This window comes from Orycteropus afer, unplaced genomic scaffold, assembly GCF_000298275.1.
Source record: "Orycteropus afer afer isolate SDZICR_OR568_19922 unplaced genomic scaffold, OryAfe1.0 scaffold00481, whole genome shotgun sequence".
In the NCBI taxonomy this organism is placed as follows: domain Eukaryota; kingdom Metazoa; phylum Chordata; class Mammalia; order Tubulidentata; family Orycteropodidae; genus Orycteropus; species Orycteropus afer.
In genome coordinates this window covers 1,946,567-1,959,479 of record NW_006922068.1, presented here as the reverse complement: position 1 = coordinate 1,959,479, position 12,913 = coordinate 1,946,567, and positions in this window count along the sequence as shown.

Here is a 12,913-nt window from a genome sequence, read left to right as displayed (position 1 = left end):
GGCCACCTGAATATCCTCCTTGGTGAAGTGTCTATTCATGTCTTCTGCCCATTTTTTAATTGGATTGTTTGTCTTTTTGTTATTGAGGTGTTGGTAGTTTCTGTAAATTCTAGAGATAAGTCCCTTGTCAGATATGTTATTACCAAAACCATTTTATATAGGTATATTCTTGATGATCTTTGGCTGGTATTAAAATAAACAAAATAGAAAAATGAGGAATTAGACATCTGGGGCATTCAAAGAAATCCTCATTGGACCTGGAATTTTCCCATGCTAAAACCATGAACACTTTGTTGACATTACATATGGTCTGAAAGCTCTATGGAAGAGTTTTTGCCATAGATGCAGCAGAAGGTTCAAGTATGGGCAGACCAGAGGCTGAAGGAATTATCCACCTAATTTTTGCTGAGCTCTTACCACATGCAATCTCCCACACTAAATGTATTGCCTCATTTAATCCTAACAACAGCACTATCATTATTCCATGTTACAGATGAAGATACCAAGGCTTAGTAAAGCTAAGTAATTTGCCTTCATTCAATCATCAGAAAGTGATGATCAAGTTTCTGAGTTCTTTATCACTCTCAGTCTCTAACATCCAGGTAGACCCCAAGATCTCCAGCAGACTATACAAAATACAGCTCAATAAACACTGGAGAAAGAGGCAATGCAGCTATATGACATTGTAATATATTCACACTCTCCTAGAACAGGCTTCCTGGGGAACCTGCACAGACAAGATGGTAGGCGCACTAATGTCATGAAGCCTTGTGCTCAGAAGAGGTGGTCTGGCTGAGGCATTGACAGAAGCAGGTGGAGATCTCAAACATAAATGTCTTGATATTTTGGTGATCTGGGCAGAAGAAGAGTTTGTCATTTTGGCTGATAGAGATCAGGCAGTGAGCCTGATGAACTCTGTCACAATTTATCAGTAGTGCACTGGCCAAGAACCTTTAGCACAGGCACCACATAATTGGAGTAAGGAGATGTTGCTAAAGATGAATTACACAGCCACACATGGAAGGGTGGCTTTTCCAGAGCCATGTCTGAAAATGTTTCAAAGTATAAAAAGGACTTGTCTGGGATCTTAGTCCAAGGATATATGTTAGGAGATGGTCGGGTTTGGATTTCCTTCCTATAGAAATCAAAAACATTAGGCAATACTTTTCAACCTTGATGACATATTAAAGCACTTGGAGAAAAAAAAAAAGGTAAATAAATGCTAATGCATATGTCCCACCCTCAAAACTTATAATTAGAGTGAAATGGGGAGGGGCCAAGGCATCAGCGTATTTTAAAAAGCTCACAGTAATAGTCCAGTGTGCAACCAGGTTTGGGAAGCACTGATCTTGGGGCATGCATAGTTAGTGAGCAATTACCAGCTTCCTGACATGTTTTACTCTGTGCAGTTCAATGGTAGCACTCACACAGGTTTCTGATCCTTTGGAAGAGAAGTCCTTCAGCAGCATTCATTCATACTGAGATGCTGGACCAAAACTTGACACCCCCAGTTCTTTGCTGCTTTTTAGTCTGAACCTGGCAACTGTGTTCTCTACTAGGGGTTAGAACACCTATTCCTGAAGCTGAGAATCAGCTTCTAGCATGGAACCAGACTGGGAAATTCTCTTGGCACAGAGCCTATTGCTGTCATGGGCCAAAGCCTCTGGGTTAATTCCCACTCAGGGCTTTGAATCAGTTCCTTCCAATTCAACCCCCTGCTGAGAATTTGCCTTTTCACCTCAGATCTACTGAATCACAATCTACATGTACACAGGATCTCCAGGTAATTCTAGCGCACACTCAGGTGATTCTTACATATGCAAGAAACACTTGGGGATTTATGAGAATCACCTGGAGAACAAAATCAGAAGGGGATTGAACCAGAAATATCTGGTTTGAAGCCCTGGTCTCACCCCTGTATAGACACATCTACTCAGAGCAGCTGGCGGCAGTTGCAGATGGCACTCTCAAAAGCACTGTGGTGGTCAACAAGAACATGCTTAATGAACAGAAAAAAGCAACCAAGAAGAATGTGGTTAATCCATTCTCTAAGAAAGATTGGTATTTAAAGCGACAGCATTCTTCCAAAACCCAGGAACTTAAGAACAGTCTCTACTTGATGGGAACTGCAAAGACATCCTAGATCCTTGGACTACTTAATAGTTGCAACATTTCCCTTGTTACTCTTATATCTGGTGAATGGAGGTGTGGTCATCCCCCACTCCCACCTGTCTTCTAGGCTGGCAGGAATTCCATCCCAGTCTGTGTGCTTGGATGGAGCCTGCTTACCCTGCCCCGCCTTGTCCAGATTTTTTTTTTCTATTTTTTTAGTTTGTTTTTGTCTGTTTTAAAACTACTACTATTATTATTTCCTTTGTCCTTTTTATTATCATTGTTTATACTCCCCTACCCAGGCTCTAATTTTCAGCTTTTCTTCTTTTCCCTGTTCCTGGTTCCAATTTTTTCTTTCTTTCTTTCTTTTGGGTAACCCCATTCCTTGTTTTTCTTTTTGTGTTTTTCCCATTTTTTTCTTCATTATTCTCCTTCTCTACCTTTTTTCTCTTATTTCCTTCTCCCCAGACATTGAGGTGTTTTTCATTTTTTTTGTTTTTGTTTTATTCCCTTTTCGCTTTTTTGGTACTGTTCCTGTGTGATTACATGGTGTCTTTTTTGTCCATTTGCTCTTACTTTTTTGATGGTTATTCAACTGCTATTTTTGCCTAACTGAAGGGGGGCCACAACAGTCGCCATAAGACACAACTACATCTATATGTCCTACAGCTTCATTTACTGAGTGAGAGTCACCACCTCCTTCTCTACCAATGGGCCTACAATAAACAACCACCAAGAAGAGCCTGACTCACCCTGGGCTGCTCTTCACAAGCAGTTAACAAAGAACTAAATACAACAATGTCATAATGTCTTGGAGACAACAGACCATCACAGCCCACACAAAGAAGCAAGATAAAGTGGGAGAAACAAGGGAGCAGGGTATAGAACCAGAACACATCCCTGAGGAAGAAACAGCATTGGAAATACCTGATAAAGAATTCAAAAGAATTATGTTTAGGTATCTTCAAAGAATTGAGAGACATATCAAGGAAAACACAGACAAATGCCTAGAAGAATTTTGGAAGAAAATACAAGAACAAAATGTCAAAATAAATGAAAAATTAGAAATGATTCTAAATCTACAGATAGAAATCAAGAAGATTAATACCAAATTGTCAGAAACAGACAACACATTGAAATGGCAAATGAGTAGAATGGATGCAAGGGAAGACAGAATTAATGAGATTGAAGACAAATACCTGAATACTTCTTTGGAAAGGGATCAATCTGAAAAAAAGATCAAAACAAAATGAAGAAAGCCTAAGGATCATGTGAGATACCATCAAAGGAATAATCTACATGCAATTGGAATTCCAGAACAGGAAGAGAAAAATAAAACCACTGAGAAAATTGTCCAAGATTTGTTGGAAGACACTTCCCTGATATGATGAAAGATGAGAATATATTTATTGAGGAAGTCCAATTAACCCCAAATAGGATAGACCACAAAAGAAAATCACCAAGGCATATCATCATCACATTCATCAAAAGCAAAGACAAAGAAAGAATCCTAACAGCAGCACAGCAAAAACAAAAAGTCACTTACAAAGGACAACCAGTAAGAATAAGCTCTGTTTTCTCAGCAGAAACTATGCAAGTGAGAAGGCAATGGGATGGTATATATAAAACCCTGAAAGAGAAAAAATTTCAACCAAGAATTATATACCTGGAAAAATTATCCCTCAAATGTGATGGTGAAATTAGGAGATTTCAGATAAGCAGAAACTAAGGGAATTTGTTAACACCAGACTAACCTTACAAGAGGTACTAAAGGGTGTCCTTTGAACAGACAACCAAAAATAGCAAACAACAACTAACCATTAATACACAAGATGACATGTCCCAGAAACCACCATGTCCCTATTCTATGGACATATCCAAAGTAAAATGAGCTTACAAGATTGTAAACAGGGAACCAGAGACTTCAGTTAGCAAGTGAGGACAACCAAAAACCAAAAAGAGGGAAAACACTGTGTAGTTACAGAACTTCAAAATGGTGATGAAGTCAAGAGAGTTGCAAGACAGAATGAACTATTCTAAACTCAGGGAGAAAATAATAAATCACAGGGTAACCTCCAAGAAAAATGATAGACCTTCACATAACAATAAAAAAGAGGACAAGCACAAATATTCAGCAAAAACTAAAACAACAGCAACAAAGGAAATGATAACATGATTCATAAACATAGTGAGCTCAGCACAGAAAATAATATGGAACAAAGAAACCAGAGACACAATGAAAAAACACAAAACAAAATGACAGCAACCAAATCATACTTGTCAATAATTACACTGAATGTTAATGGATTAAATGCACCACTCAAGTTGCAGATTGGATAAGAAAACAAAACCCATCAATATGCTTCCTACAAGAGACACACCTTAGAGATAAAGACAAAAATAGACTAAAAATCAAAGGTTGGAAAAAGATTTATCAAGGACAAGGCAACCATAAAAGACCAGCAGGGGCAATATTTATTCCTGATCAAACTGACTTTAGGAGAAAAATAAGAGAAGGAAGGACATTATATACTGACTAAAGGATCAATTGAACATGAAGATATAACCATAATAAATATCTATGGACCCAATGAAAGAGCCCCAAAACACATAGTTCAGACTTTAAAACAATTGAAAAGGCAAATAGATGACTCCACAGTCCTAGTGGGAGACTTTAATACACCACTTTCATTGAAAGATGGAACAACTGGAAAGAAACTCAACAAAGATGCAGAAGAGCTAAACAATACAATCCAACAACTTGACCTTATAGACATCTGCAGAGCACTTCACCCAACACAGCACAGTATAGATTCTTTTCCACTGCACATGGAACATTTTCCATGATAGACCATATGTTAGGCCATAAAGCAAGCCTAACATAAATAAATTTAAAAATGTTGAAATACTGCAAAGCATCTTCTTAGATCACAATGCTATCAAACTAGAAATCAACAATATGAAGATCAAAGGAAAAAGAGTAAACACATGGAAACTGAACAACACCCTCCTTGGGAAAGACCAGGTAAGAGAAGAAACAAAAATTGAAATAGAAATATTCCTTGAATCAAAGAAGAATGAAAACATGACATACCAAAATCTTTGGGACACAGCAAAAGCAGTGATCAGAGGCCAATTTACAGCAATACATGCACGCATCAAAAAAGAAGAAAGAGCTAAAATCAACACTTTAAATCCACATATCCAGCAATCAGAAAAAGCACAGAAAGAAAAAGCCTACAGTCACCAGAAGAAAGGAAATAATCAAGATTTGAGAAGAAATCAAAGATACAGAAAATAGAAAGACAATAGAAAAATTCAATAAGACCAGAAGCTGGTTTTTTGAAAAGATTAATAAAATTGACAAACCACTGGCAAATTTAACAAAGACAAAGAGGGAGAGAATACAAATGACACGAATAAGAAATGAAACGGGTGACATCACAACAGAACCAATTGAAACAAAAAAGATAATATCAGCATACTATGAAGAATTGTAATTCAACAAATTTGAAAATTTAGAAGATGAACAGATTTCTAGAAACACATCACTTAACTTAACTAACACAGACTGTTGTGGAAAAGTTGAACAGACCCATAACAAAAGAAGAAATCGAACGGGTCATCAAAAAATTACCAACAAAAATAAGTTCTGGCCCAAACGGTTTCACAAGATAATTCTACCAAACATTCAGAGAACTGACACCAATCCTACTCAAACTATTCCAAAACATAGAAAAGGATGGAGTCCTCCCTAACTCATTTTATGAAGCAAGCATAACCTTGATACTAAAACCAGGCCAAGACATCACTCAAAAGGAAAAGTACAGATCAATATCCTTCATGAATATAGATGTAAAAATCCTCAACAAAATCCTGGCCAAGAGACTCCAACAACATATCAAGAAAATCATTCATCATGACCAAGTGAGGTTCATTACAGGTATGCAAGGATGCTTCAACATTAGAAAAACAATCAACCTCCTCCATCACATAAATAAAACAATGGAGAAGAACCACATGATCATATCAATTGATGCAGAACAGGCATTTGTTAAAATCCAACACCCATTCTTGATCAAAACTCTCAGCAAAATAGGAATGGAAGGGATATTCCTCAACATAATAAAGGGCATCTACGCAAAACAAAGGGAGCGTAGTACCTAAGGCACTTGACTGCTAACCAGAAGGCTGGGGGTTCAAACCCACCAGCCACTCCTTGAAAGGAAGGTTGGGCAACCTACTTCCATAGAGATACCGCCTCGGAAACCCACGGAGGGGTCGCTATGAGTGGGGTCTGACTCGATGGCACATAACAACAACAACAATGCAAAACCGCCAGCCAACACTATTCTTAATGAAGAGAGACTGAAACTATTCCCCTTGCGAACAGGAACCAGACAAGGATGCCCTCTGTCACCAGTTCTATTCGACATGGTATTGGAAGTCCTAGCCAGGACAATAAGGCAAGAAAGGGAAGTCTAAGGCATCCAAAATGGTAAGGAAGAAGTCAAACTATCCCCATTTGCTGATAATATCATCCTAAACCTAGAAAACCCAAGAGACTCAGTCAAAAATCTATTGGAACTAATTAAGAGATTTAGCATCGTGGCAGGACATAAGATCAACAGCCAAAAATCAGTTGGAATCCTCTACACCAGCAAAGAGATGGCTGAAAAAGAAATAAGAAAATCAATATCATTTACAATAGCTACCCAAAAAATAAAATATCTGGGAATAAATCTTACCAGGGACACAAAAGACCTATACAAAGAAAACTATAAAAAAAACTGCTTCAAGAAACTGTAAGAGATCTACATAAATAGAAGAACATACCATGCTTGTGGATAGGCAGATGGAACACTGTGAAAATGTCAGTACTACCCAAAGGAAACTATACATTCAATACAATCCCAATCCAGATCTCATCAGCATTCTTTAAGGATATGGAAAAACCAATCACTAACTTTATATGGAAAGGAAAGAGACCTGGATAAGCAAAGCACTGTTGAAGAAGAACAAAGTAGGAGGTCTCACACTGCTGGATCTCAAAACCTAGTATATAGCCACAGTAGTCATAACTGCCTGGTACTGGTAAAATGACAGACACATAGACCAATGGAATAGAAGTGAGAATCCAGAAATAGATCCAATGACCTATGGTCAGCTGATCTTTGACAAAGGGCCAAAATCCATTAAATGAGGAAGAGAATGTTTGTTTAATAAATGGTGCTGGCATAACTGGAGATCCATTTGCAGAAAAATGAAACAAGATCTGTACCTCACACCATACACAAAAACTACCTCCAGATGGATCAAAGACAAATGTGAAACCTAAAACTATAGAGTTCATCAAGGAAAAACTAGGGGCAAATTTAGCGGCCCTAATATATGGCATAAATAGACTATTAAGCATAACCCAAAATACACAAACAGCAGCAGAGAAACTAGATGAATGGGACCTTCTCAAAATTCAATTTCTATGTGCTTCCAAGGACTTCTCCAAAAGAGTCGAAAGAGAACCTACAGATTGGGAAAGAATATTCAGCAATGACATACCTGACAAGGGACTTATCTCCAGAATTTATAGAAAACTCCTAAACCTCAGTAACAAAAAGACAAATAATTCAATTAAAAAATGGGCAGAAGACGTGAATAGATGTTTCACCAAGGAGATATTCAGGCTGCCAACAGACATATGAAGAAATGCTCATGATCATTAGCCATTAGAGAGATGCAAATCAAGACAACAATGAGATCCCATGTTGCCCCAGCACTAGCACCAAAGTTGAACAAGACACAAAATAACAAATGCTGGTGAGGCTGTGAAGAGATTGGGACTCTCATACACTGCTGGTGGGACTGTCAAATGGTACAACCACTGTGGAAAGCAGTATGTTGATTCTTTCAAAAGTTGAAAACAGAAATATCATTTGATCCAGCCACTCCAAACGAGATATATATCCTAAAGAAGTGAGAGCCATGACAAGAACAGGCATGTGCACACACATGTTCATCACAACACTATTTATAATAGCAAAATGTTGGAAACAACCTAGGTATCCATCAACTGAGAAATGGATAAGAAAACTATGGTACATACACACAGTGGAATACTAAGCAAATTGAGTTTATATTAGTTAAAAAAAATAGTAAAAAAAACCCAACTAGATTCATTTCTAATCTGGGAAATTTTGGAAGGTAAGGATGATCCTGTTTTATACTAAGTTTTACCTAAAGATAATCTGAGGTCTTCCACAGTGAAGACAAGGCACTGCTCCCACAATGAGAAGGCTTCAGCAGTGGTAGCCCGGAGCCTTCAAGCCTAAGGCTTAGAGACTTAGCTCTTCCCTCCTAGAGCTGAAGAGGTAGGAGGGAAAGTACACCCCAAAAACCTGGCATCAGCTATACCCTGAGACCGTTTTGTGGACAACATTGAGCAAACAATTTTCAAATTAATTAATCACCATGAATGCAAGTTACTTTCACATAATCCTTCAGAAGGGGGCCCTGGAAATGGTATCAAAGTAGAATGCAACACCTACTAAGTATTTAATGTAATTTGCTTTAACATTACATGACAAATTTTCAGCCCAAGTTTATTACATGAATTCTAATTAATGCAAATCCCCTCAATAATGAATATTTATATTTTTTGTACTTTGTTAAAAAAAAGAGTGATAAATTCTGAAAAAATACCTCCTATATACATTTTCATTCATCTTATTTACTATACTAAGGTATAATATCTTTATATAGTAATAAAAACATGATCCCATATTATGTGATCATAAATGTAGTAATGCTTTAAAAGCCAGCATTTTAACATATAATGCTATAATAAGCAGGTTAACTTGTAGGAAAGAGACATCAATCACACTGAAGGGTGGAGTTTATTGTGCAGCTTGGGGAATAAGGAAATCAAGGTGTCTGATTGCACAGCTGGACCTTGAAGAGACAGAAACAGCTTGAGAACTGACAGTTCAGCATCTCTGCAACCCTGGGTGACTCTTCATTCCCTTCAGGAGGCATTTGTGGATCCCAGTTGTACTGCTCTACCATTCTTCTGTCTCAAGTAATTTTCTCTGATTCTGCTTTTTTTCCCCTTTTGGTTCTTGTTTGTTTCTAACTGTTCTGCTTTCTCCCTATGTCCAGTTCAAATTATTGCAAAGTGAGACTTCAAATTATTGCAGAGGCAGCCTGTTGGGCAAGGCATTTGTGCTGGACCATTGCATATGCCACTGACCAGCCTGAACTTGGTTGTCCATGAAGGGCTTATCCTGGTGTGGTAGGTAAGCTGTGTGTCAATTTGGCTGGACCTGGTTTTGACTGGCTGGGCAGCTGGATGCAGTTATTCCCATAAGATTGGTAATCAACTCCATGGTGGAATCTACTGGAGCAGCTGAGTAGCTGCCTTAGGCATGTGATCTGCTTCCAGTATTTAAGGAGAAGCATTGAGAAAGTTCTCTGCAGCTTTTTGGCACGCTTGGACCCTGCATACAGCCAAGTCTTCATTCAGCAGCCTGCCATGTTTCCTGCTAATCTCAGACTTGAACTAGTGGCCTACCTGGTTTGGTAATCTTGGGACTGTGCCATTTTGTTTGTCAGCTTGGGTTTGTCGCCTCAGCAGCCAGCAGCTTCCAGAGTGAAGAGACACCTCCAGCTTCAGTGGCTGGGAGCAAGAGGCAGAGCTGAAGCCCAAAGTTGAGGGGCTTTCACCCAGTCCCTAGAGTTGGCACTTCGAACTAAGATTTCTATCCTCCTAAACTGTAAGAGAATGAATCACAGTTTGTTTAAAACCACCCATTTGTGGTATTTTCTATTAGAGCAGCACAATGTAACCAAAATACCTGGGTCCCAAATGGTTATCACCAGGGCAATATGGGCCACACAGAGCCCACAGGCAATTGATGAAGAATGAAAGCCTCAGCAGGTGGTCCAGGGTTGCAGGCATTCTGAGGTTTTGCTGGGACAAACTGCAGTAATGTCTTAGGGCTCTCTTATTTTACTAAAGCTGCAGATTGCATTTTCTTATTAAATGGGATCACCCTATATTTCTAAAAAATAGTTCAAGTTTTGAGGTACAGTATATTAATGAAACAACAATTGATTATGAAACATGTCTCCTGTCAATCATTTCCACCCTTAAAATAATTGAAGGAAAAAATGGATAATTTACCAAGCATGAATTTTATTGACAAACTACTCACAAAAGAGAATCTAAGGTGATTCTGAAGTGATGATAAAAGATTCTGCCAGACTTATTCTTATCTGTCTTTGGTCTATAGATGCATAAATGTATCGTGGAGAAAAATATTTCCATATAAAATATCAGCCTGACAATAGAAAATGTATAATTTTGCATCTCAGAATAAAATTGATGAGCTATTTCTGAATAATTAAGAAGAGTATTATAAAATCACTTTAAGACCCAAAGGAAAGATAACTAATAAAGTGAGGATAGTTCTAGACACTTGGTTATATAGTTCTGGATGAAAGTCTCATTGGAGGGTTCCATAAGATAAAAATGATTTCCTGGAAGATGGTGTGTGTCAAAAGTTCCACTGGTTACAACTTTCCAGGCTAAAAGGAAACAAAAGTTAGTAACAAATGACACCAATTACAACAAAAGATTGACCTCCTGACCACTTCTCTAGGAGCTGACACTTAGTGGTAGAATTATATCCAATCTCATGTTCTATGAGTCCTGCATTTTTAATTTCTCTAAGACCTACCACTACACAGAATTAAACGCATTCTCTCATTTTCTGTGCAAGCAATATCTCTCCCCATTTATACTACATAAGACTTGGGCCAAATTTCTACTCATATAGTAATTGTAACACCATCAAACAAATACTTCAATAAAATATCCCAAACTATCAAAATAATTTCACCTTTTATGTCCTTTATTAATTTATCTTCGGATCCAAAAAAACATGTTAGGTCACAAGAAAGAACAGGCTCAGAGGGGGGATCAACACTGTAAACATAAAAAAGCTCATTAATATTTCTCCTGATCAACATCTCAAAATCATTTCTGAACCTAGTAACTTCACTTAAATCAAATATGGTGTGTTTTCGTTTCTTTTCCTTTTGCTATTTTCAGCAATACATATTTTTCATCAATGGCACTTCTACCTGTCAGAACCTTAGACTCACAGTTGTCCAGGACATTTCTCAATGTCATCTAACCTCTTGTTGTTGTTGTTGTTATGTGCTGTTGAGTCAGCCCCGACTCATAGCGACCCCTCCTTGGGTTTCCAAGGCAGTATCACTACGGAAGTAGGTTTGCCCAACCTTCTTTCCAAGGAGTGGCTGGGGGTTTGAACCGCCAGCCGTCTGGTTAGCAGGCAAGTGTCTTAGCCACTATGCTACCAGAGCTCCCCATCTAACCTCTAGAACACTACAAATGGCAGCAGATGGCACCTGTGGCCACAGTCCAGAGTGAGGCTTGTTACAATTACCACTTTCAACTATTATTCCCCAGAAATGACTATTGTGGTTGTTGGGTGGTATTGAGTCAATTCTGAGCCATAGTGACCCACTGTGACAACATAGGACTGCCCCATAAGGGTTTTCCAGGAGCTCTGGTAGCATAGTGCCTAAGGCACTTGACTGCTAACTAGGCGGCTGGCAGTTCAAACCAACCAGCCACTCCTCAGAAGGAAGGTTGGGCAATCTACTTCTGTAGTGATACTGCCTCAGAAACACAAGGAGGGGTCACTATGGGTCGGATCAGACTCGACGGCACACAACAACAAGAACAATCGTCAAGAGAGGAAATCATTAGATCTTTCTTCCACGGAGCCACTGGATGTATTCATACTCCAAACTTTTGTTTAACAGCTGAGGGCTTAACCACTGACCCTGTGGACTCCTTAGAAATGACTACTTCTCTTGGATTTCTAGCCTTCCATGATCCAGGAGAGGGTTGAAATGTTTAAGCAAGCCAGGCTTCTTAGTTTATTTTATCCAGTCTCATTTTAATCACAACAATATTTACTGAGGTAGGTGCTGGGCTTATTCTAGACAACATCAATACATTGATAAACAGTCCCTGCCCTCCTGCAGCTTACAAACTGGCTGGGAACAGATATCAGTAATCAGACAACTAGAGAACTATGTAAGTTTAAGCAAGTCCTGGTTGATGTGAGAACACTGGGCAGAAGAGCAGGGTAGAATCAGGCTCAAGGAAAATTTCCCTGGGAAAAGGAATCTCAATGAATATGAAAGGAAATGAGAGAGGAAGAAAAAGGAAAAAAAAAAAAAAAAAAAACGACTTAGCAGAGGGTTCCGGCAAGATGGTGGGCTAGGCAGAAAGACTGCACAGACCCTCTTCAACAAAGAAAAGGGAAACCAATTAACACAGGCACAGAAGATAATCCTGGATATAGAAGTGGACTAAACCCCAACTAGCAGAAGAATTTGCGTGAAAATACCAAAAAGGAGTCACACGGAGCTGCAGTCTGGCAGCGATCCTGACAGCACAGACAGCTTGGAAATTTCCAAGTGGTGGTAGGACCTAACAATTAACCAAAAATCAACCCTGCTAGCCAGGGACTGCACAGAGGACTGTGTACAGTGGCTGGGGAATAAACAGAGAAGGTAAAGAGAAAGGTGGGCTGAGCTGTGGACTTGTGCCAGTCTGGAGGACACTGCCATTTTGAAGCTTTAAAAGCAGCTTGACTATTTTGGATATTTAAAGAGACAGCACTCTAGCAGATTCCTGGGGCTTAAGAACACATTCTGCTTTCCAGCAACCCCAAGGACACCCCGGACCCGCAAGACTGAAAAGGTA